Genomic DNA, 23,980 nt, shown 5'->3' on the forward strand with positions numbered 1-23,980 from the left:
TGGAAACCAGAGACAACCCATTTTCATTTCTTAGGTGCTAGGCACTTTTTCAAAAGACAAAAATAGGTTCTCTGACTGACCCCGAACTCGCCAAATAGGCTAGGTTGCAAACCCTAGGCGTCCACCTGGTTTAGCCTCCACAGCTCTGGCACTACCTAATTGTGTGCCGCCATGTCTAGCTTTACCTGGGGATTGAACCCGCATTCTTCAAACCCTTTACCAACCACGCTGGGTCACTGACACACACTATATGTGTGATAGGAACCACAACCTTTGTACCTTTAGGATGGACACAGCACTCAGTGGCCACTGGGCCACCGTTGTCACTGTAGGATTGGCATCCCTGTTCGGACAAGTGGATTCTCGACTACATTTCAAAACTCATTGCCCAACTACTTCTACATTTGAATCACAGCCAAAGCCAACCAGCAAAAAGTCTGGGGATCAGTTCATTTGAAGCACAAATCTCCAGTGTTGCAGGCAGGAGCAAACACAGGAGTGTGTGGGAGTCTGAGCTATTAAAAAAAGAATCAGCAGGGAATGAAAGCACACATGTGACCTCAGCAAGTAGGAAGCCAAGGGATGAAAGATACTAAGAGTGTGGGGCTAGCCCGGACAATACAGCAGGAACCTGTCTTCCCACCTACTCCCTCCCCCAGCCGACTCCCCCCGCCCACACACACACACACAACGAAAAGAAACAATGCAGGCAGTGGCTTCATCGTAGCGCTGTGATGTTGGCATTTCCAGGCTTCTGGGCTCTTCAAGGGCTGGGGAAAAGGGGGAAAAAAGACCTTTAGGCTTTCATTAGGCCCATCTTAAGGAATATACCCTTGATTTCCAGTCAAAGGTATATTTTTTTCTCCTTCAGTTCCTAGCCTTACAGGGCCGTCAGAAAGCAAGCTGCCTGTCTCCTGTGGGTCAGTGTCACTATCCTACGGTTTATGCTAGAAGTGGAATGGAGACTCCTGCGCATGCTGGGCTAAATAAAGCACTCATTACCACTGAGCTATATCCCTCAGCTCTTGTTTTGAGACACTGATTGTAGCCTAGGCTGGCCCAGAATGTTGTTTCAGCCTCCCAAATTACAGGCATGCACCACTAGCCTGGATTCTGTTTTGAAATAAGCACCACCCTCTGTCTGGGGCCTTCCTGCAGAGCTCTCTTTCCCACCCCCACAGCCACCATCAGCATTACTTTACTGATAGCCTTAATGCCACATGGAGGCTGCCTGATCCCTAGAAGCAAGTGGGAAAACCAGCCTTCTCAGGAGGCGGGTCAGTGCCCAGCCCCAGATTACTGTGCTAGGGCAGAGCTCCTAAGGATTAGAGACTTTCCCAGAAGGTGGAGACACACCTGCTGCAAAGGCACCAAAAGGTAAAGTCCCCTGAAAAGCTCCACATATACATAAACCACATATATAAGCCAGCTCTCACCCAACCAGCCAGGCTGAGGGTGGACTGACCTGGTCTCAAGTTAGGGCATTGGGTCATAGAAAGTCTCATGGGGCCAGCTGGTGACATCCCTCAGGGGACCAAATCAATCTCAGGATTTGTTTCTAGTTCCAAGAGTAGTCCTTATGGGCTTGAGCTGAAGGGGGCATTTGGGAAAATAGCACGTTTGGCCTACCCCAGTGGGACTGCACCCTCTCCACTCAGCCTCCAGAGGTGTCTCTCCTTTTCATATGCTTTTAATGCTTTTTAGACAGTGAGAGCTTGTTGCAATGGAGGCTGTAATGGTGGCTGAGAGCACCTCTTGCCTGCCCGCCACTCCTTCCCCCCAGGAAATGCTTGAAAGGGACCATGCTCGCCATAACCATCTTGTATGGTAGAATGTTATATCCAGGATGGCTCTGCTCCTTCTTCCCCTAAAGTCTCCCTCAAGCCCAGGAGAAGGACGTTTTGCAGGTCCCTAGGAGCCGATGATGTGCCTGAACCAAGTCTCATGTGTGGTCCCTGGTGCCAGGTGGGTGAGTTTCTCATTCTTGGGCAGGATAGAGCATACCTCATAGATGACCTCATCACCTTCCACCGGAACATACTCCCCTTCCACATCAGAGATGTGCAGGAAGATGTCAGGACCACCATCAACAAGGATGATGAAGCCATGACCCTTGGAACGGCAGAAGCATTTACAGTCTCCTTTGTAGTCAGGGCCCTGCAAAGCCTGCACCATCACTGAGAAGTGTCTAGCAGGTAGGCAGAGGGCTAGGGACCACATTGCCCTTCATCGTGGATGAAGAACAATGCTGGGCACAAGGGGTATCCAATAGCCCTACAGAAGTCTCATGTGTGGGGGCTATGGTGGCAGCGAAGGAGACTCAGATGACATGGCTGACCTGGCAACCGTCTGATTCCTCCAGCTGCTGTGCTTTGACTCTCACTCGAACTCTTATGATTATTTTATTCCCCCTTCTACGTGAGACTCAAGCATCTTCATTTCACCGTGAACAACACTCACGTCCAAGTGCCTCATTACAGACCTCAGCATAAAACAGGATACACTAAATCTCATAGAAGAGAAAGCAGGAAATAGCCTTCACGCCTGGGTACAGGAGGCAATTTCTTGAACAGATCTCAGACTCCAGAATCAACAATTAAAAAATGGGACCCCTTGAAACTGAAAAGCTTCTGTAAGACAAAGGACACTGTCAATAGGACAATTTGGCAGCCTACAGCTTGGGAAAGGATCTTTACCAACCTTACACCTGATGGAGGGCTAATATCCATAATTAATAAGGAACTCAAGAAGTTTGACACTAACAGCCTAAATAACCCAATTTAAAAATGGGGTACAGAGCTAAAAGAGAGAATTCTCAACAGAGGAATCTCAAATGGCTGAGAAGCCCTTATAGAAATGTTCAAAGTCTTTAGTCATCAGGAAAACGCAAATCAAAACAATTCTGAGGTACTGTCTTATACACATCAGAATGGCTAAGAACAAAACTCAAGTGAAAACAGATGCTGGCAAGAATGTAGAGCAAGGGCCACGCTCCTCCATTGCTGGTGGGAGTGCAAACTTGTACAACCACTTTGGCATTTCTCAGAAAACTGAAAATAGTTCTACCTCAAGACCCAGCTATACCTCCTAGGAATATATACAAAAGATGCTCCACCATCCCACAAAGACACTTTCTCAACTACATTCATAGCAGCTTTATTCATAGTAGAAACTGGAAGCAACCTAGACGTCCCTCAACTGAAGAATGGATAAAAAAATGTGGTCCATCTGCACAATAGAATGGTATTCAACTACTAAGAACAAAGACATCATGAATTGTTCAGGCAAATGGATGGAACTTGAAAATATCATTCTAAATGAGATAAGGACATGTATGGAATATTTAGAGTTTTAATTGAAGGATATGTATAATTTCATAATCATTTTGGGTTTTCTTTTTATGTCATGTTGCACATTTTTTTTCAGATCAAGTGTCTTAGTATTGTCTATTTTTCCTCTATGGACACTTGACTGTGTTTATCTTTTTCTTTAGTTTGTAGTTTTCCTTCCAGTGTCTTCTATGCTTAGAAATTTTCTTCTTGTGTAAGTTTATAGAAAATAGTTTCTATGCCTCTCTCATGTAATTTTTCCTTCTTTTACTCACACGATTCATGAGGTTGATCTTTTTGTGATATCCCAAAGATTTCTCATGTTCTATTCATATGTTTGATATTTTTTATTAATATTAACTAGTTCTACCCAGCTTCAGACTCACCATTCTGACCCATTCTGTTGGTGAGACTTTCCACTATTCCTTTAATTTGGCTGACTGAGCTTTTTATCTTGATCATCCTTTCAGTTTGTTTTTCTCCAGTGAATCTCTTTATTGAATTCAGTTCCGTATACTAAATTTACTTCTCTATTTTGTTCAGCTTTTGCTGTAGTACTCTTAAAGTACATTTATGACGACTTTGAACTGTTTAAACTTAGTCATAATGGTTTTATTTAGCATCTGTGACTAAGAACTCTTCTAAACTGCTCCCATGAAAACCATTTGCTTTGGTATTGGTTATTTTTCTCGAATCCATGCTCGCTTGGAGTTTTTGACTTATTATTTTTGGTTTTCTTCTGAACTCTACTCAACAACTGTATTCTGTGTGACAGAACCCAAAAGTCACTGGTTCAAGATAGCTTTAGAGACTGGTTAGTTTCCAGAATCCTTGTCCCTGCAAGCTATGACTCCTTAACAATAGATAAAAGCTTGAACACCTCTATATTCCCATATCAGAAACATTCCATATTGATGTTTTTCAGTATAACAGTCATCAGCCACAGCATGAAATTGGTCACTATAACTATGTGATTTAGAGACAGGTCAATTAATTTTAAATTTGTGTAACTTCATTGATGTAGGTACAGTGGTACATGTTTGTGCTCTTTGATTGTGGAATTGGATACAGGAGAATCAAAAGGTCAGAGTCACCCTTGGCTACACTGTGAGTTTGAATGCCAAGCTGGGCTATATGAGATCCTGTATCAATTAAAATTACATTTTTGAATACTACAAAATACTCATTTTATTTCTGTTATATTTGTCATAATTGCAGTACTGAAATTCTCATCCCTCACATATTTTTCATTTGATTTTTATTGTTTTATTGTTTGCATTTGTTATTTGAGTTTTTGTTTCTGTTTTATCATTTTGGGCCTTTTCACCTCTTCTTTTTTTTTTTTTTTTCTTTTTTTTTTTTTTTTTTTTTTTTTTTTTTTTCGAGCTGGGGATCCAACCCAGGGCCTTGCGCTTCCTAGGCAAGCGCTCTGCCACTGAGCTAAATCCCCAACCCCGCCTTTTCACCTCTTAACGGAGTATTTTGAGTATGGTTGGTCTAACCTCCTGATTTTATTTTTCCCCTCATATAATTTATTATTCTGTTTTTAATTTTTAATGGTTATCCCAAAGTTGACTAATATTTTCCTCATCATGAATGCACTATGCTAAAAACCCTGACATGTGTTTATACATGCCTATATGTAGACAGACACATTTATGCCTAGCCACAAGTCAGAATTTATTGAATGACAATAAATTCACAAACTAAGTTGTTGTCCTTGTCTTCAGTTTACCAAGCACTTTTGGTTATCATTTCTTTGAAACTGAGTTGAACTGCCACTGGCAATTATGCATTCTTTAATTCCAATCTGAATTATTAATATTAATTCTCACATTCTACAATATTTCACATAGTGTTGTGTGTGTGCTTTGTGTTGTGCTGTGTTGTGTGTTATAACTAAAGGTTACAGATTGTTATAAAAGGGTTAGGAAGGGCTCAGAGTTCAGACATAGCAATGACTGGTAGACACAGAAAAGTGATTAGACACAATTGAGGACTTCAACTGGAGAACTCCTGGAGGAAGAACATAGCCCAACTGTGGGGTCTGTTGATATTACTACCTGTTTAGTTTGTAATGAACAGAAATTGACTCTTATCGCCCCAGGAAAAATATGACATGAATTATTCTACTTGCCAGTATTTTTAAGGTATTTGTTGAAAGAGGGCCATTCTTCTGTATATGAGATACATTACCTTTGTAATGTTTTAAAGGCTATTTTTCTTTTGATATTCTACAATTCCGTCTGTTGAAAAGTAGTGAAAATGTCTTCATTTTAAACTATCTATGAAGAGGGCTAAATCCACTATCAATGCTATTGATTTAATTGTAGCGATAAACGGAATTGATTCTATAATTCATGAGATAACTTTTCAACATCAAATGGACACAGTTATATTTCGATTCTGTAATTGGTTGATTCAGAGGATTACTTAATGTCCATCTTAATATCTTGAACTTTTGCTGCCTGAGTGTGTGTGTGTGTGTGTGTGTGTGTGTGTGTGTGTGTGTGTTGAAGGTGTTGTGTATAAAAATGCAGGTATTGTCTGTACTGCCGCCTACATGCTGAAGTAGAGGACGATCTCAGGTGTTAGTTCTGCCCTTTAACCTGTGCCTTTTGGTGGACTCCATGTAAACATGGCTAGATGGTCATCAAGCGTCTGGGGATTCTTTACTCTCTACCTCCCATCTTACTGTAGTAAGACTGGGATTATAGACACACATTATCACAAGATACTTTTATGTGGCTTCTGGGAATATGAAATCAGGTCCTTATATTTGCCCAGGAAAGGCTTTACCCAGAAATCCAACTCCCAGCCCAAAAATTTCTCTGATTGTGAAGCCTCCTTGATTAAATTGTTGCACTCTTGAATTTCTTGATTCTTTTGCTAGAATTTTACTTTAGCTCTGCATTTCCATACTCTAATTTTCTATAGTCTTACCTTCAATGCTACCATAACTTACATTATTACAATTTTACTAGAATCATAAATGTAAAAGGGAGATTTATAACTGTTTTGTGCCCTATATAACATTGTCAAAATTAATAAATTTAAAATTTATGCATTGAGACATGGTCTGTGAGCCCTTCTCAGTAGAATATGTTTTTTAAAATACTTCCTTAATTTTTCACCTGCATGCTGAAATTTTAAGTAACTTTAAATGTCCTCTGTGTGTGTGTGTGTGTGTGTGTGTGTGTGTGTGTGTGTGCGCACGCGCACGTGTGCACATGTGTGTGTAATAATAATTTTAAAAGTCATAAGTTTGAGAAAGTGAAGAAAGAGTGAGGGAAATGATGTAAATACTCACGTATAAAACTCTCAAAAATGTAAAAAAGAAATTCAGAACATAAAAAGGATTAAAAATATTTCTTCGTGGACACTTGGTAGTTCGTATTTTTCCAGAAAACTGATGTTATCCATCTTGGTTTCCATAGTTGCTGCTCTTCCTTATTTGAGAAGTTTATCCTTCCTTTTTATCACTCTGCCCTTCTAATCTTTCATCCACTTTCCCGACTGTTTTCTCCCCTTTTTTATTTCTTGGTATCGCATGAATATTGTTCATCTATTTTCTGCTTTTTCATAGAAAGATTTTGCAGTAATTCATTTTCTGTGGTGATGGTAATTCCATCAGTTGGACTTTCCCCTCTAATTTCCACCTTCTGGATCCTTTTGGTGAGTTATATTTTTCTTCCAAAGTCTTCATTTCTTCATTTCTGTTATTTTTACACCTGGTTGGTAAGCACTTAATGTCACACACATTTCCTAGTGTTCCATGTGCTTTTGTATGAAATATTTTCATGTTTTCCTGATGCAAAGTTGCAATGCCTGTTATACAATCACCATTGTTATCAACTTGTCAACTATAATCTTTACAGGGACAAGATCACAGATGGGAATGATTCACAATTTCAAAGCCTATAGCAACCACAGGAAAAACGATTTTGCAATATGTTAACTTAAAACAGAAATGTTTTTAAAAACACAAAATTCTCTTGCTGGTAAAAACACAACACAAAAAAATGAAATTGGGTGAAAATAAGCACTTACTAGAGTAACTTCAGAAGGATCAGAATTCTCAAGGCTAACATTTAAAAAGACAAAATCTCTTTCAGCCTTTCTGTGTTAGGAGCAGTTCATTATTCATACATAGATCTGTGTGTTCCTTGCTTGTATGATAAAATCTCAACAACTACAGAAAAGTGCTGTAGGGATTGTGCACTATAACAAGTTTCTCTTACTATTACATTGAATTAAAACATGAGAGATTTTTTTCATAACTCAATTTATAAACACGAATGTGGAATTTTCCACAGAGTGAATGTCTTCAATATCAATGTATGGTACTCAGAATTGATTTTACATAGAAAGAGATCAGTGGCCTCACCTGGTATTTCTACGGTGGGTCACATCTGTGGTAGACTTATAATAGTCTCAGAATTACAGAATTTCATGGTTCCACAGCACACTTAGTACAAAGTTTAAAAATTATATGCAGTAATAAACAGCAGAATAACAATGAAGAGCTAAATCATGCCTCAAATGAGGAAGTCTGATGGGAGAAAATAAAACACGGTGCACATATTATGAAAACACAGCACAATCTACATGTTAATGTGAGCTGAGGAGAGCCTATTAAAGGCCTCAGTCCTCCACAGGCAACTAAGAAATGCTAAGGTAAGGAAAAATAGTTTTTCCCAGAGAAGAGCACACCAATTGGCTTTCCAATACCAATTAGTCAGTCTTGAAAACAAACATACGTATACAAGTTACATCATACAAATTATATAGGTGTTATTTAGGTATATAGCAATACACATGCAGGTACACACACATACACACACATTCACACACACACATACATACATATGTAACAACTAATGAAAAAAGAATCCATGAACTTGAAAGAGTGCAGGAAGGGGTAGATGGGAGGATTTGGAGGAAGGAAAAGGGAGCTAGGTTATATAATTATATAATAATTATAAAAAGAAATAATTTAAAGTAAAATCATAAAAACTAAAATGAATTAAATAATCTTATGTGACAAATATTGAAAGTACACAAATATTTTAATACTAGAAAAATCAATATACTTTTAACATTAATGGCGGTGAAAGTCACAATTTTATCATGGAGATGGTAGGTATAGATAAGAGAAATGTAAAAATATTAAACTGTCATCTTCTGTATCAGGAATGAAACAGTAATTTCCATAGATCAACAGGGCAATGTAAGTGTGCTCAGTGGTAAACCAGTTAAATGCTAGAAAAAAGAAATGACAACTGGAGTTACCACTGAGGACCAGAAATCAAAAGTAGAAAAGTATATAGTAGGAGACAAATTTTTTCTGATAAAGGATTTGGAACTAAATTTGACATTTATAAGTATACAATGAAGGAATTAAAAGTTAAAAAGTTGTATGTACCCATTGTACACAGCTCAAGTACACACAGATATGAAACTATATGGATGGTTTTAGAGGGCTATCAGATCTTAAAGAAACCGTGTAGAACAGTGGTAACGAAGGCATGGGAAGGAGGTGGTTCACAAATAAGGAGAGCACAGCTTCACAGCAAAATAGCTTCAAATGTCCTGCAGTACACATCCATGGTTTATGACAATTAATTAGTTTAGTTTAAGTATCTAGAAAAGATGACTTATTATCACCACCTCTGTGTGTTTGTGCCTGCATGTATGATGTATGAGAGGGGACTGGTGTATCACCACACATGTGTACAGATCAAAGGGCAACATTGTCCTCTTCTTCCAGTTTTATATGAGTTCCAGTGATCAGCCTCATATGCCTAGGATTTGGTAGAAGACTTTCACTTCCTAGACCATTTCACCAAGCAAATATTATTTTCTAAATAGTATATAAATTAAAGTGTTTCCTAAAGGTATTTTCATATACTTACCAGCATTTTGATGAAAATACCAAAAATGTTTCCTAAGAGAGCGACTGTACCTTCAACAAATATTAGTGTGAAAATTGGATTTCAACACACAGAAAAACAAAAGGAGATCCTTACCTCTCACCTTGTAGAAAAGTCAACTGAAAATGGTTCCACAACTTCAAAATAAGACTTAATTGCCCAAAATTGCTTGAAAAAGGCAGGAAAATCTTTTCAACATATGGGTACAGGCATCAATTTTATATGAAGGCTCTGTGGCTCAGTAAAGAAGACCAACAAATAAAACATATAATCACACAAATAAAGCAAACAAACAAAGAGCTTCCATGCACGGAGATGTAGTACCTAAAGCATCATCCTGAGTGAAGACAATAAAGGGGATATGAATAGAAAAGGAAGAAACCAAAAACATTTTTATCTGTAGGTGATATGATTCTATGCATTACAGACTCCAAACATGCACCAAAACACTCATACGGTACTGATGTACTGATAAAGACATTCAGCAGAGTAGTGGGATGCAATACACACACACACACACACACACACACACACACACACACACACACACACACACACACACCAGTACTCTTGTTATATACAAGAGAGAATCACTGAGAAAGAAATCACCAGCAACAATAAAAGTCTCGGGTTATATCTAATCGAAGGAGGTGAAAGCCTTGAACAATGAAAACTGAAGATACAAAAAAAAGGGAAGACTTCTTATAGTTATAGATTGGAGAAGCAGCTATTCTGCCAAAAGCAATCTAAAGATACAACACAATTTCCATCAAAAGTCTAATGAAATTCTTTACAGAATGTAAAAGAAAAAACATTAATTTTCAAATGAAAATACAGAAGGCCCATGACAGCTAAACAATCCTCAAAATTAACAAACAAATCCAAGAGGGGTGTTAACATCCTAAATTTCAAGTTATACTAAAGAGCTATAGTAATTAAAACAGCATGGTACTCTCATAAAGACAGGATTCATTATTCAATTGGATATAATTAAAAACCTACATATATGCCTACATACACCCCTAAAGCCAACTGATTTTTCTCAACAATACTAACAATATGCTTTGAAAATAACACAGCTTTTGCATAATGTACTTGTCAGATTGGATAGTATATCTAGAAATATGAAACTCAATGATTCTTTGTCACTCTATATAAAACTCAACTCCAAAGACATCAAGGATGTTATCATAAGACCTAATAGCTGTCGATGACAGAGGACGGAGTAGGATATAGACCGAACTATTTGCAGTGGAAAAAAACTTTCTGAACTGTATACCATTAACATGAGCATTAAGACAAACAACAAATTGGACCTCATGAAAAAAAAAAACTTTCTGCACAGAAAGGATACCACAACTTCAGTTACTAGGCAGAGTACACATGGGGAAATAAATAAACCCACTTTAAAAGTGGGGCATGGAAATAAGCAGCAATTTCTAAAAGAAAAAAAGAAGAAAGAAAAAAAAAACCACCAATGTCTGAGAATTTTCAGGATTTTTTTAAAGTGGATATTTTATTTGTTTACATTTCAAATGTTATCGCTTTCTTGGTTTCCGCCCTGCAAATCCCCTATTCCATCCCCTCTTCCCTGTTTTTATGACAGTGCTCCCACCCACCCACCCACTGCCACCTCACTGCCTGGCATTCCCCTATACTGGGACATCCAGCCTTCACAGGACTAAGGGCCTCTCCTCCCATTGATATCAGATAGGGCTATCCTCTGCTCCATATGCTGCTGGAGCCATGGGTCTCTCCGTGTGTACTCTGGTTGATGGTTTAGTCCCTGGGAAATGATTAACATCCATGAAGGGACTGTATATCAAAACTGCTCTGAGAACTCATCATACCAGGCAAAGTAAATGAAATTAAAATAAGGTAACAGATGCTGGCATGGATGTGAGGAAAGATGAAGACGTGTTCACTGCTCATGGGAGCACAAACTGGTACAGATAGGATTCAAATCAGAGTGAGTGTCCCTCCAGAAGCTGGGAATAGATCAACCAATGATCCAGCCATATCACTTGGCTGTATGCCTGAAGGACTCCACATCCTACTACAGACATGGCTGTTGCTTCCTGGTCACTGCTGGTCTGTTCACAATCACCAGGGAATGGGAGCAACCAAGATATCCATCAACTGATGAACGAGTAATGAAAGCATGGTGTGTTTATATAATGGAATAGTATGCTACAGGTAAGAAAAATAAAATTGAAGATCAAAATTCCACTTCCTCTGTTCCTTGCAGTCCTAGGTTTGACCCACCGGATGGCTCCAAACTTTCTTAGAAGCCTCTGTTATGTCCATTACTTTTCTTTGCATACAATGTCATTTCCAAACACTGTCAATCATTGTCTTCTAACTCTGAAATTTATTTGTCTGCCTTGCCTTGATCTTTTGAGGCTGCTTTCTGCTTTATTTTATCGATTATTTTGTTTCTAGAATTTTTATTTGCTTCTTTTGTAGAATCTCAATTACTTTTGTGAATTGTTCCTTTGTGTTTTCAAATCCTCCTTCCGAGTTACAAATCTTCCACCTACTTGTGCGAATTTCTGTATAAATCTGAAAGTGATTTAGGAACCACCTTCCCTGGGGTTGATAATGAGTCTGTTTTGTAGTCATGGTTCATTCCAGAAGTCTTTCAGGAAATATTTCAGGGCACTGCAGCTATTCCATCATTTGCACTTCCCAGTACTGGATCAGTGTAATCATGTATGGACGACATAGTAGAGTAACGCCTAGAGCTTCTTCTTGTCTCTGTGTGCTTTGTGGGTCTGCTGAGGTGGATATACTCTCAGGATTGTACCGTGCGTTCCTTATCTATGGGGCAGTGGACCGTGCCAGGAAACTTGGTAAGGTTGAGCGGGTTCAGAGACCCCCAGCACCCAGGTACCCATGTGAGGATGGCAGTTGTCTCTCTGTTCCCTACAAAGATTCCTGGGCCAGGACACATGACCACACTCACCACAGAGGGATGTGACCAATGTGCACGTAGCCCACAACAGAGTTTTCCATATTAATAAGGTATTTAGAGGCCCTGAGGATTTAGCCAATAAGCTTCGCTTCCTGGCCACTCCTTCTTAGAAAAGGTATTTAATCTCTTCTCCACCCTGAAAAGGTGGTATGCACCCATTTTCCATGATGAACAGTCAATAAGTGGCATGGATAAGCATGGACCATCTCCTTCATTAAGACCCGCCATGGGAACGTGGAGAACGTCTTTGTGTACAGAGCAGAGATGCCTAAGTCTTCTGCAGAAGGCCCCTCCATGTCTCTGGACTCATTGCCACTGAGCTAAACTGGAATTTCCCTTACCCTACTCTGATTCACCATCCTCAGTCTGTGATCCCGTCTGTTCCCAACTCCCTACAACTTCTAATGGAGTCTGGGAGTCCAGGAATTTGGGAACCCTTGGCATGGGGCTTCTCCTTACAGGCCCACATGGTCCTCTCTGTCCAAAGTCTATATAATTTCAAGCAGCGACTGGATGTCCAAGAGTCAGGGAGCCCCAGCTTTGGCCTCAGCCTACATCTCACTTCTCACTCAGACTGAGGCCCCAGCCTATAGTCTCCCACCCACCGAGCAGTGCACTGGCCATTCCCACAAGCCCAGCATCCAATGGTGACGTAGGGTTAATGCAATCTATAGTCTCCTGCTTCACACGTCCAAGCTACATTCTCACACCCCAGTGGTGAGGCCAAAGGGAGACAACATTTATCCACTGCATTTATTTCTCTTATTTTCTGTGATCTTCCTGAACAATTGACTTCATGTGGATTCATACTCAGTGGAGAAGTCCAACGCAGTAGAAGCCCTTTACAGTAGCTTGACAGCGTCACCATTAGCTAGAGGAGACACGACTCTTAATTTAGATCTCTATAAGGTTTAAAGACAGGGATGCTGGGATGTGGAAAATGTGGAAGTCTGTAGATACTTGAATAATAAAGTGAATGGGAGATAGGAAAGAAAGAAAAAAGGCATAGGGTAAGAAAAAGAAGTAAAATATAAGACAGGAATGGAAAGGAGCAGAGAACACATTGTGTATTGGAAGAATGTCAGGTATAAGGGCATTTTCTAATGAAACATAAGGTATTGTGTGGAATTAAGTATGAAGTACTAAAGTATACATGCTAAAAGTATTAATTTTTTAATTTAGAAAATATGAAGATAAAATAAAATTATATATATATATATATATCAAATAAGCATTATAGTGAAGTAAAAGATATCATATCCAGTTGGCATGTTTTTTTGGTTGGGTGGGAAATGGCTTTCTCCTTGTATGTTAGTATCTATCAAGATACTGAGCCAACTTCTGTCACAAACCTTTGGATCCAAAGAGCTCCTCTCTGCCAACGCCAAGGTGAGCAACGTTGGCAATGTCTGGTTTCAGTCTCCTTTACCACACTTCTACTTCTGCCTGCAACACACTCTATGTAGCCTGTGTGTCTACTGCTCCCATCAAGATGCCTTCCCTATGCTAGGAACTCACGGGCATCTGCCCATCATCTACAGATGTGTCTGTGAGTAATGATAGTTCCTCTCCTGTTTAGTTCCAGCAGGCTGGGTGCGACCTTTCCCCATCTCTTCCCACATTGCCACAGTCCAGCAATCTGACCACTTGTTCCTCTGGTCAATGGGAAGGAAGGAGGACTGTGGGTGTTGGAATTAGTTCAGTTACAGATTCTTTTACTATTTTGAGATGATAGCTACTGTTCCGTGGCTGCTGAATCCTACCTCCAACTTGAGTTTCAGGCAGGAGCAACATCTGTATGCACCCCTAGTTATCCCTAGTTTTTCTGGTCCTTCTTCAGACAGGCTGAGATCAGAACATGTTACTTGGCATGACCAGGTACTTGTTCCTTTCTTTGTGGAAGACATCTTACCTAGTTTTATCTTTGTCTTTTTTGTTCTATCTTCAAGTTCTCTACTAGTGGCTATAGTAGCTCATTTTTGTCAGCCTGACAGTAACTAGACTCATTTGGAAAGAACGGCCCTCATTTGAGGAACTGCTTCCATTAGACTGCCCTATGGTCATAACTGTGGAATGTTTTCTTGATTACTGTTTAATGTGGGAAGGCCTAGATTAGTACACTCATGCCATTCAAAGGCAAATGGTCCCTGGATTGCATTAAAAAAGCAATCAATTAAACAACATCCCTCTACAGTCTCTGCTTCAATTCCTGCCTCTGGGTTCCTACTTGTGTTCCTGCTTTGTGTCCTGTGGTTGTGGACCAAAAACACCCTTCAAACCAAATAAGCCCTTTCTTCACCTGGATTGCTTTGAGTTGCAGTGTTTATCACAGCAATAAGAAGCAAACTAAGACAGCTGTTTTTATCTTTTATTTCTTCCACTCCCGCTCGTGGTCTTACCCTTGATGTTTCCATCTACTGTCTTCTTAAACTATGAAAGCTGATTTTGAGTGTCTGCATCAGAACCAGAATAGCTCTACTGCTGAATACAGGCCACTATCCTATCAGATAGATACACATGGAGCCTCTGTGTCGAAAGCTCACACTATACCCCATTCTAAATGTGTGTTTGTTGTGGCAATATCTATAAGGAAAAAAAAAACTTGTTTAGAACATTGCTATAAAAAGTTCTATCATCTAAATTATAAGGGACAAATAGTTCTGTTAAAGAGCCACAGTACATTTTCTCCCTTCTAATATTTGCATTTTGAAACTATCTATGCTTCTGAAGATGTGTTTATTCAGTCAAATTTTTTAAATATGTAAAATGAATACAATTGTATTCTGTAGAGTAGGGGAATACTAAGAGGAGGAGGTACACACAGTCAGCAGTAAGACAGAATCCAGGAGGAAGATGACTGTTAAAAATGAGCGTTAACTGCATCAATCGCTAACTGGTCTTGAAAGAATTCCCTGTCTTGTCTCCATATTTTGTTGCACTGAGTTATCATGGAGAAGGTAACAAATCTTATGATGACTACTGTAATCTGAGAGTAGCTGCCATCTGTGTCATTCACTGTCAGAATATTTTTAGGAAATCGCTGTGAATCTCTACTGACTGTCATGTATACTGCAATGCAAGGAGAATGCATTAAGTATTTGAAAGCCATTTTCTAGGTTACTGTTTATTTTTTTATATCATATCAACATCCATTCTTTCAATCATTACATCCTTAAGTATACACCAAAATATGACTTTAATGTGAAATGCTGATAATCTTTGCTAAGAGAAAAACAATGGTACAACTGGGTAGCATGTGGTGCTTACATGACTATAGTTGCTATTATTTCTTAGCATTTTTAAAATATTTTTTTAGATAAATGTCCTGAAAATTAAGTCCTCACACCATAAAACAAAGGTATGTGGTAGAGGAACAGATGGCTAATGGACTGTGACTTGTTTCAATGAGTTCTAAGTTTCACGAAAAAAAAAAAAACTATCATAAGACAGAAAAATGCATCTGGACAAAGACCAATTGCCTGGAGTTACACACAATCTAATTTTATGCCACCCTCCACTAGATACACGGACAACATTATTGAGTAACTTTTGGAAACAATTGAGCAAGACTGATAAATCTATAATACTTCAGACCATGTAATTCCAACTGGCCCAATCACAAAGGCATTTATCATGCCTACAAGTCACTTGTCTCCTCTGTGATACGTGTTGAGTGAAAGTGAGCCACGTTCCCACAGTAACCTACCTAAGCATGTATCTTTAGATAATAACCTTAATTACTGTGTTCTTCTGCAATTTCATTCCTTTTTCTGTTAATTTGCTTGACTAAACACCATTGTGAGTTTGTATTTAGAGATGCTTTGCTGTGACTGGGAATAGCTATATAGTAATAAGAAACCCAATTGTCCATCTCAGTGGGATACCCTCAGTAGGAGATTATATATATATGTATATATATATATATATATACATATATATATGTATATATATATGAAATGATGAGCAGTCTATACCCACAAAAGACTCCACATTCACTACAATATTATATTATTTACGTTGTGGGCAATTAGTTTGTTTATTATATAGTGCCCATATATATGCCCATATATAGTGCCCATATAGACATATATGTCTATGCACCATGTGTGTGACTGGTACCTACAGAGGCCAGAAAAGGGTATGAATGACCTAGGATTAGAGTTGCAGATGATTATGAGCCACCAGTTTGGACTGGGAACTCATGTAAGCATAATCACTCAGAGGCATAATTAAAAATAAAAATAACTTTTAAGGAAGGGGGGGAGGGAAGGGGATGTTTGCCCGGAAACCGGGAAAGGGAATAACACTCGAAATGTACATAAGAAATACTCAAGTTAATAAAAAAAATAAATAAATAAAAAAAATAACTTTTAAGAAAAACTTGCTTGGGGGTGGGCGGGCCGTTTACAATGAGCTTCTCAGGTATGGTGATTTGATGAGAGTTGCAATTAAGCACATCCAGCAACAAACCTAGCATTGCCTTCCTCGGTCTCCACCCTGCATCTTGTTCTTTAGCTGACTCAGTTTATATCCTTCTTCTGTGATAAATCTCACCCATAGATGCAACTCTATGCTGTACCCTGTATTCATCCATAAAAATCGGTAAACTAAAAAATGGGCACAAGAGCTACTTGACACATGTATTCACTTTAATGGTAGAATTCTTGCACATACTGTTTCTCTATAATTTCTACTCCTTTGGGATTTCTTTCTTATACTTTCTGATCTGGTTGGTGGTATGCAAGCCAGCATTTTTAGCCTCAGAATCCTGTCAACCCAAAGCAGTTCCTGCCAAGGCTTCTCCCTATCCCTGCCTTCTTTGTGTCAGTATTTTCATTCTGTCATCTTGTGAAAATCCAGGAATGACTTTAAAGATAAGCTGCAATAAAACTATTCCTAGAAATGCCTATGTACATTGTACCTGTGCAACTGCCGACGATTCTAATAAACATTGAATTCTTAAAGTCTCTGAACCAAATGAGAAAACAAAATACTTAAAGTCATTCAGGCAGGAAGGCTTTAATAAGATCAGCTGTTACCTGTGTGCTCTAACTCAACTCCATATGCTTTTGAAATGGTGTAAATTCATCCCAAATCCTAGAAGTAGTCTGCTGCTTTTCTTTTTCAGTGTCATGAATTTTCATCTTCCAGTTTTTGCAGGCAAGTTTCTAACCGAGGAAAGGGAGAATTGAAGTGGGGATACGAGCCAGATGGAAAGTTTTAAATGATGAATGTTTCATGTATTTCCTAGCAAGTACTCTTTTTCCATTCAGTGACTTTAGCAGAAATCATGATGTAAGTTCTAGACTGCAGCACTGTTAAAAAGTAACTCTGGTAATTTAATATGAACTCCTAAAAGACAAAAAAAAAGTATTTGAATCAATTAGAGATTAAAAGTGGCTTTTATCTTGCTTCATGGAATGCTGCTTTTTGTAGAGTGAAATTAAGTATCTTTATAAAATTAAGTTCCCTTTCCCAAGCTGCCAACTATGTAAATACTTTTGTCATTTCTAGAGGCTGCTGGAAAAGAACATTATGTGCTAGATCGAGTCGAAGGAGATGGCTTCAAGACTAGGAGGTGATGACTTGTGGCATCAGAAAGGGGAAGGTAAACAGCTAACTATGAACTGCATGTGGACAGCACCGGAGTGTCGGGTGTGCCCACCAGCAATGAGAACTCCCAAAGGCAGTGTGGTGGTTTGAATAAGAACCGCCCCATAGGTTCATGCGCTTGAATGCTTAGCCACCAAGGAGTGGCACTATTTGAAAAGATTAGGAGGTGTGGCCTTATTGGAGTGGGCGTGGTCCTGTTGGAGGAAGTGTGTTGCTGCCCGCACAGGCTTTGAGGTTTCAAAAATCCCTTTGAAAGCCTGTAGATCTGGATGTAGCACTGACGACTTCTCTAGCACTGAGTCTGCCTGCTTGCCCCGGGTTAATGCAAGCCCCAGTTAAATGCTTTCCTTCACAAGAGTTGCTGTGGTCATGATGTCTCTTCACAGAAACAGAACATTGACTAACACAAACAATAACCCCGAAGACTGAAAATTATAGTGGGTATCATTTGATCTCTCCATCTGAGGCTCAACCGAGCAAGAAAGAAATACAATTCTGGTTTCAGAAAACGTTCTTCCTTATGTTCTAAATGTTCTATCTCTATCGGCAGAGATATTTTCTTTAGTTACATATTAGCTAGAGAGGATTTTCATTCTCTGACTCATTTTCATGACATGACTTTTGCTTACTTCTAAATGTTTTTTTTTTTAAACTATAGCTTATTGTAAACATTCTGCTTCACAATTTTGGTTTGGGCTTTGATGGGATGCAGAGTTCAACAAATCCTCTCTCACTCAAAATGACATAATAAAACAGGATACAACTGTTAACAATGTCATCTTAAGACTGGTATTTGAAAGTGGCAAAGGAAATGTCTAAGAAGCTTCCATTCACAGACACTTTAACCTCAGGTTAGGAGATTTAGTCTTTGAAGTGCTGTCTACAGAAGTTCCAGTCTACCTCCCAGCAGCAGCACAACGAAATTACTGTGAGAAAGGCATTTTGGGCAAAGCACAACTTTTGTGCTACAGCTGGTGAAGGCTCACTTCATGTAGAATAGATTTTGACACTCTTTGTCAATAAGACAGAGTGAAATTCTGTCACTTACTGCTGTGTGGGTGGAATTTTAGGTCATTATGAGAAGTGAAATAAGCCAGGCACAAAAATTATAATCACAATAACTCTTACTTTTTGAGGAGAGAGAAAAGATGGGACAGGCCAGAAAAGTGACTCTAGAACAGAGGCTGAGCTGCTTCTGGTTCTCTGTGGGATAGTAGGAAAACTGTTGGCTATAACAACATGTGATGTTTCGAAATAATCAGAAGAATTCAAAATCCCAACTCACTACTATACATAGAAATTATTATGGTTTAAGGAGATGTGGGAGGGATGATTATACTAATTTAATCATTATGTATAGGATATAAGTACATAATTTTCTTAGTGTTCCCAAAAAATGATGCAAAAATTCTGTCCCAATAGAAATAGTCAAAATAAAAATACAACTAAATAATTGAGGGAAAGAAAGCAGAGAATGGGTTGCTTATCTGAGGTTGAAGTTCTGGGTAGAAGAAATGGTGGTCCCAAAGATTAGCTAAAATTTCAACTGTGATCAGCACTGTTATCACTTGAGAGCTGTATGTTCAAATTCAGGTGGGAGACAATAATGCAAAGATATGATGTGGCCTTGATTTGCATAGCCTAATAGCATAGAGAGCTTTCCATATGCTTGTTTCCCTGACTTCATAACACTTTCATTAAAGCATCTCTTGCCTTTTGCCTATTTTCCACATGAATAAACGCTTTCTTTATTGCTATGGAGTTATAAGAGTGCTTAACATTCTAGACGATATGCATTTTTGATGTGTGGATTGCAAATATTTTTCATTCTGCTCCTTTTCTTCTTATAGTGTTTTCTAAAAAAAATATGAAGGGAAATATTGAGTAGAATAACTAAGAAATAAAATCACGATTCTACTCATCCCTTTACAGCATCAGTGGTTGTTTATCTCTCCAATTACCTTTTTTTAGTCTTTAATCTTTTTTACAGTCCAGTCGTCATCCCCGTCCCATTCTGCCCTCTAACGGTTCCTTGTCCCATTCCTCCTCTCCCATCTCCAAGAGGATGTCCCCACTGCCCTACCCCCACCCAACCCTAGCCCACCAGTCCTTCCCATTCCCTGGGGCCTCAAGTCCCTCAAGGATTAGGTACATATTCTTTTACTGAGGCCAAACCAGTCAGTCCTCTGGTGTATATGTGTCAAGGGCCTCAGACCAGTTAGTGTCTGCAGCCTGCTTGGTGGTTCAGTATCTGAGAGAACTCAGGGGTCCAGGTTTGTTAAGACTGTTGGCCTTCCTATGGGGTCACCCTCCTCCTCAGCTTCTTCTAGCCTTTCCCTAATTCAATCACGAAGTAGAATTCTGCTTTATTATTAAATTAACTTATTTTTGTTAATTTTTTCATACAGTGTATTTTCATTATACTATCCTTCCCCCAGTCCCCCTCAGATCATCCCTACCTCCGTACCTACCCAACTTCACGTATATTCTCCCTCTTTCTCCTAAAAGAAAAATATCAAAACAAATTCTTTGCAGAGTCTTCCACAGAAACATGTTTTCAGTTTTGATGAAAATCAACTTAACGATTTTTACCCTAAGTCTAAACCCCTATCTGGGATATTTCAGATATTTGTTCACTTTTCTCTAAAAATCTTTAATTTCTACATTTTACACTTAACTTTATCATCTATTTTGGGTTAGTATTATAGACTTTATCCGTGGGCTGGACATCATTATTATTGTTTCTGATTCCTGAAGTGGAAATGTCTGGTTTCTTTGGAGATTCAGTTGTATCATGTGATTGTTTTCCCCGGAAACTGTCTTATGAAAGGATGATTTTGCTGATGCACACACATGAGAGGATGTTTCACTGAAAACAGACGCCTGATGTTTTGCTGGGAGCAGGTCTGGGAAAGGGGGCATGTAATAGAGAGAAATGGACCAAAGAACTTCTGGTGGTGTTTCCTGCTGCTCCTTGCCACTTGGACAGACGGCCCAGAGCGATTTGCAGAGCCTTGGGGTTTCTTCTGGATTTAACCTCCAATGCTGATTCATGAATGGTGTTGGCGAGTAGATTGAGCTGCCCCTGTTGTTTCTTGTGACCATAACTGCTAATATACTGACACTGTAGATTGGATTCACTCCAAAGAACTGTTTCTAAAGAGATCCACATCTTCCTTTGCCTTATTAATCTTTCCTTTCCACTACTTCTGGTGGGTAGTGGGATAGAAGGGTGGTTAAAGCTTTTAAGAACCCTCATTAAAGAAGGTTTTGAAAAGTCTGAGCCTACACATACCCCCTCACCATTTTCTGGAACTGTTGCTCCTTTTCTATGTAATTGCTTTTGGGCTCTTACAAAACCCACTGAGCCTATTTGAGGAGTTATACCTGGTTTCTCTGTTCTATTCCCAATGACCTAGGTCCCTACCCTACAGTCTGGTTTTAATTATTACATTTAGCATGCACTGAGTGAGACTGACAAAACTGACTGCTTACCCTATTTCAGAATGTTTTGTTAATCTAGATATCCTGTGCTTCTATAAGAATTGTGAACTGATCTCCTATGTGTCTACTAAAAAGCTCCATGATTTAGTAGGAAATAGATTATGCCTGCACATCGGTTTAGAGAGTAATAGCATCTTTATTGTGTGAGTCTTCTTATCCATCCAAACTTTCTGGGTTATGTGTGAAAGAACAGGGTGTGCAGAGAGAATGCAAAAGGCTTCCAAAATCTCTGACACCCAGACTGCATCCCAATAGCCAGTGTTCTCTTGCTGCTGTGAGTGTGGGACACACATTCGTATTTCTAAAGACTTTGCCTAGATTACATATCTATTACCACCTAAAGTTATTGGCCTCAAATTTTCTATCCTAACAGCTGGCCTTTCCTGGAGTACTATCAAAAGTATAATTATAGCATAATAAATTCAAATTAAGTAGCTAACAGTGTAGCTTAGGAATATTGAGACACTGATGCAGAGACCACTTTATATGTTGATATAATTTAATGTTTTTATTTTAGTTTAAAAATATTTATTAAGTATTTGTGGCCAGGTATGGTTAACAAGGACTTTCTACATCCAAAAACATTTGCTAACATAGGTGCCCTCTCTTGCTGCTCTCCCTCCTGGACTGATTAAGTACACAGTGAAATATTCTTGATGTGTGGTTATTATAAAATCTAACTTTTGAGGAGGAAACATGCTAAGGGGAAAATTAAAAGAGGCTCCCATACCAGCTCTGAGTGCTATTTTTGCTCCATGGAGCTAAGGTAGTCTCCCCAAAATGTTTTTGATATAAACCCTTCTATTTCTTTTTTGAAACAACTATAACATATGACATCTACTTTTTGCTACAAAAAAAAAATACAAGTACAAGCCTACTGAATGAAAGCTATAAATAACTTGTTTGTGTTTAACTGATAAAAGACAGTTATTTATACCTGTGGAATGCAATCTGATACTTTGATTTATGTATGTATCTTTAAAAAAATCACCTCTATCTTGCATTTGACTTTGCATCTCCTATTTTTTAAGTACCAATTTAAATCATTATTGGTATAGCATGAAGAGTTGAACCTAGACTCTAATGTCATTCGAGGGGTTGTTGGCAAGAGTCAAATCTGAGCTGAGACTCACTTAAAACTGTGAAACTAGTCTAAGTTAACACCATTTACAAATAGTGACCTCAAGGACAAAATTAATTATAAAGAAAAACAAAAGAGAGAGTTGGAAAGAGTTTGTTAGAAATGTCTGTGAATACAGCCATAGCTGTGGTAAAGGAAGGCAATTTGAGTTTATAAAGAATCCATTGCAATAGTTCAAGTATCCTGGCCCACCTATCTGGGACTCCTAGCTGAGCTCCCATGAGAAGGGAGCTGCAATTTAAAAGGTGAAAAGCGATTTTCCCTGTGTATTATGTAAGTGGCGGTAGGGTGGAGGCCCAGGTCCAGGCCAATACAGCTTGCAACCCCTCAAGTTTAGCACAGAGAAAGGCAAGAGAAAAAAGTCCTCAGTTCTGCACAGAGCACAGCATAGCTTCAAAAACATTGAAGGTTTAAGAAATACGGTGACATTTGGCACATGGCAGTCTTTATGTAGCAGCAGTGGAGGGACTGCAGGCAGTATCAGCCAGCCTCAGCTGGGCTGCATGACAGCTAGGTGGAGCTGTCCAGCAACAATGGAAGTGCAGAAGAGTAACTAGGGACAGAATACCTGTTGTAGATGCTGGCCTCAGAAGCATTGCTGCATTGGGACGTGGTCCTGCTACAGACTGCAGAATTCTCAGTGCAGTTTCTTATACTAGAGGCAAGGGTGACCAGGAAGGACAATGGCAAAGTGCACTTCTGCTTAGTGGTACAATTAAGAAACATCCTAAAACTTATGGCATTATATTCACATTTCTGCAGAAATCTTTAGAAAAAGGAGGAGTCTGAGGAGGCAGAATAAATAGCATGTTGATTCAGATGGACATTGCCTAAGAAATTAGTCCCAATCTGTCAAAATGACTTTTTTTCTAGCACCAAATGAATTGGAGGAACTTGACTCACATGTGTTTCTGTGTTTATAGTTAATTTTGGTAATTGTATATCTTAGTCTATTTCACTTGTCACGATGTGTACGACTTAATAATTAAATAACAAAGGTGTAGTTCTACTTGTGGCTCAGGCAGCTGAGAAATTTCAGATGCACACATCCCACTACCGTCCTCACAGCGCTTATGCTCACCGGCAGAAAAACAGGAGGTCACGTGGGTGGACGCAGAGGTCACGTGGGTGGACACAGAGGGAGCCACGGGGCAGCTTTGCTTTAGACAAGCTCTTCTAAGTGACGGATCTAGGCCTGTGAGAGAAAGGACTCGCTCACTGGGAGAGATGACATCATTCCCTTCACAAGGACGCCATGTCCATGATCCATGATGATTCAGACTCTAACATGTGCTATTTTGGAAGAAGATGCTCAAGCAACTGCATCATATAGATGAGATGCCAGGAAAAAAAAAATGAGTGTGATAAACAGTTAGCTTTAAGCACATGAGCCTCAGTCAGCTATTTCCCATCACCAAAATTGAGAGGGAGCTTCAACGTCCACCGGCTCCCCGTGAGAGACAGTGAAGGACAGTTAGCATGCACA

At 39.1% G+C, this 23,980-nt stretch overlaps 1 pseudogene; it reads right to left on the minus strand.

Moving 5' to 3' along the window:
* Nucleotides 1–1,911: 1,911 nt before the first annotated feature.
* The window catches only part of LOC116912045, a 43,985-nt pseudogene continuing 21,916 nt past the window's right edge, over nucleotides 1,912–23,980 (minus strand).

This window comes from Rattus rattus, chromosome 11, assembly GCF_011064425.1.
Source record: "Rattus rattus isolate New Zealand chromosome 11, Rrattus_CSIRO_v1, whole genome shotgun sequence".
Lineage (NCBI taxonomy): Eukaryota > Metazoa > Chordata > Mammalia > Rodentia > Muridae > Rattus > Rattus rattus.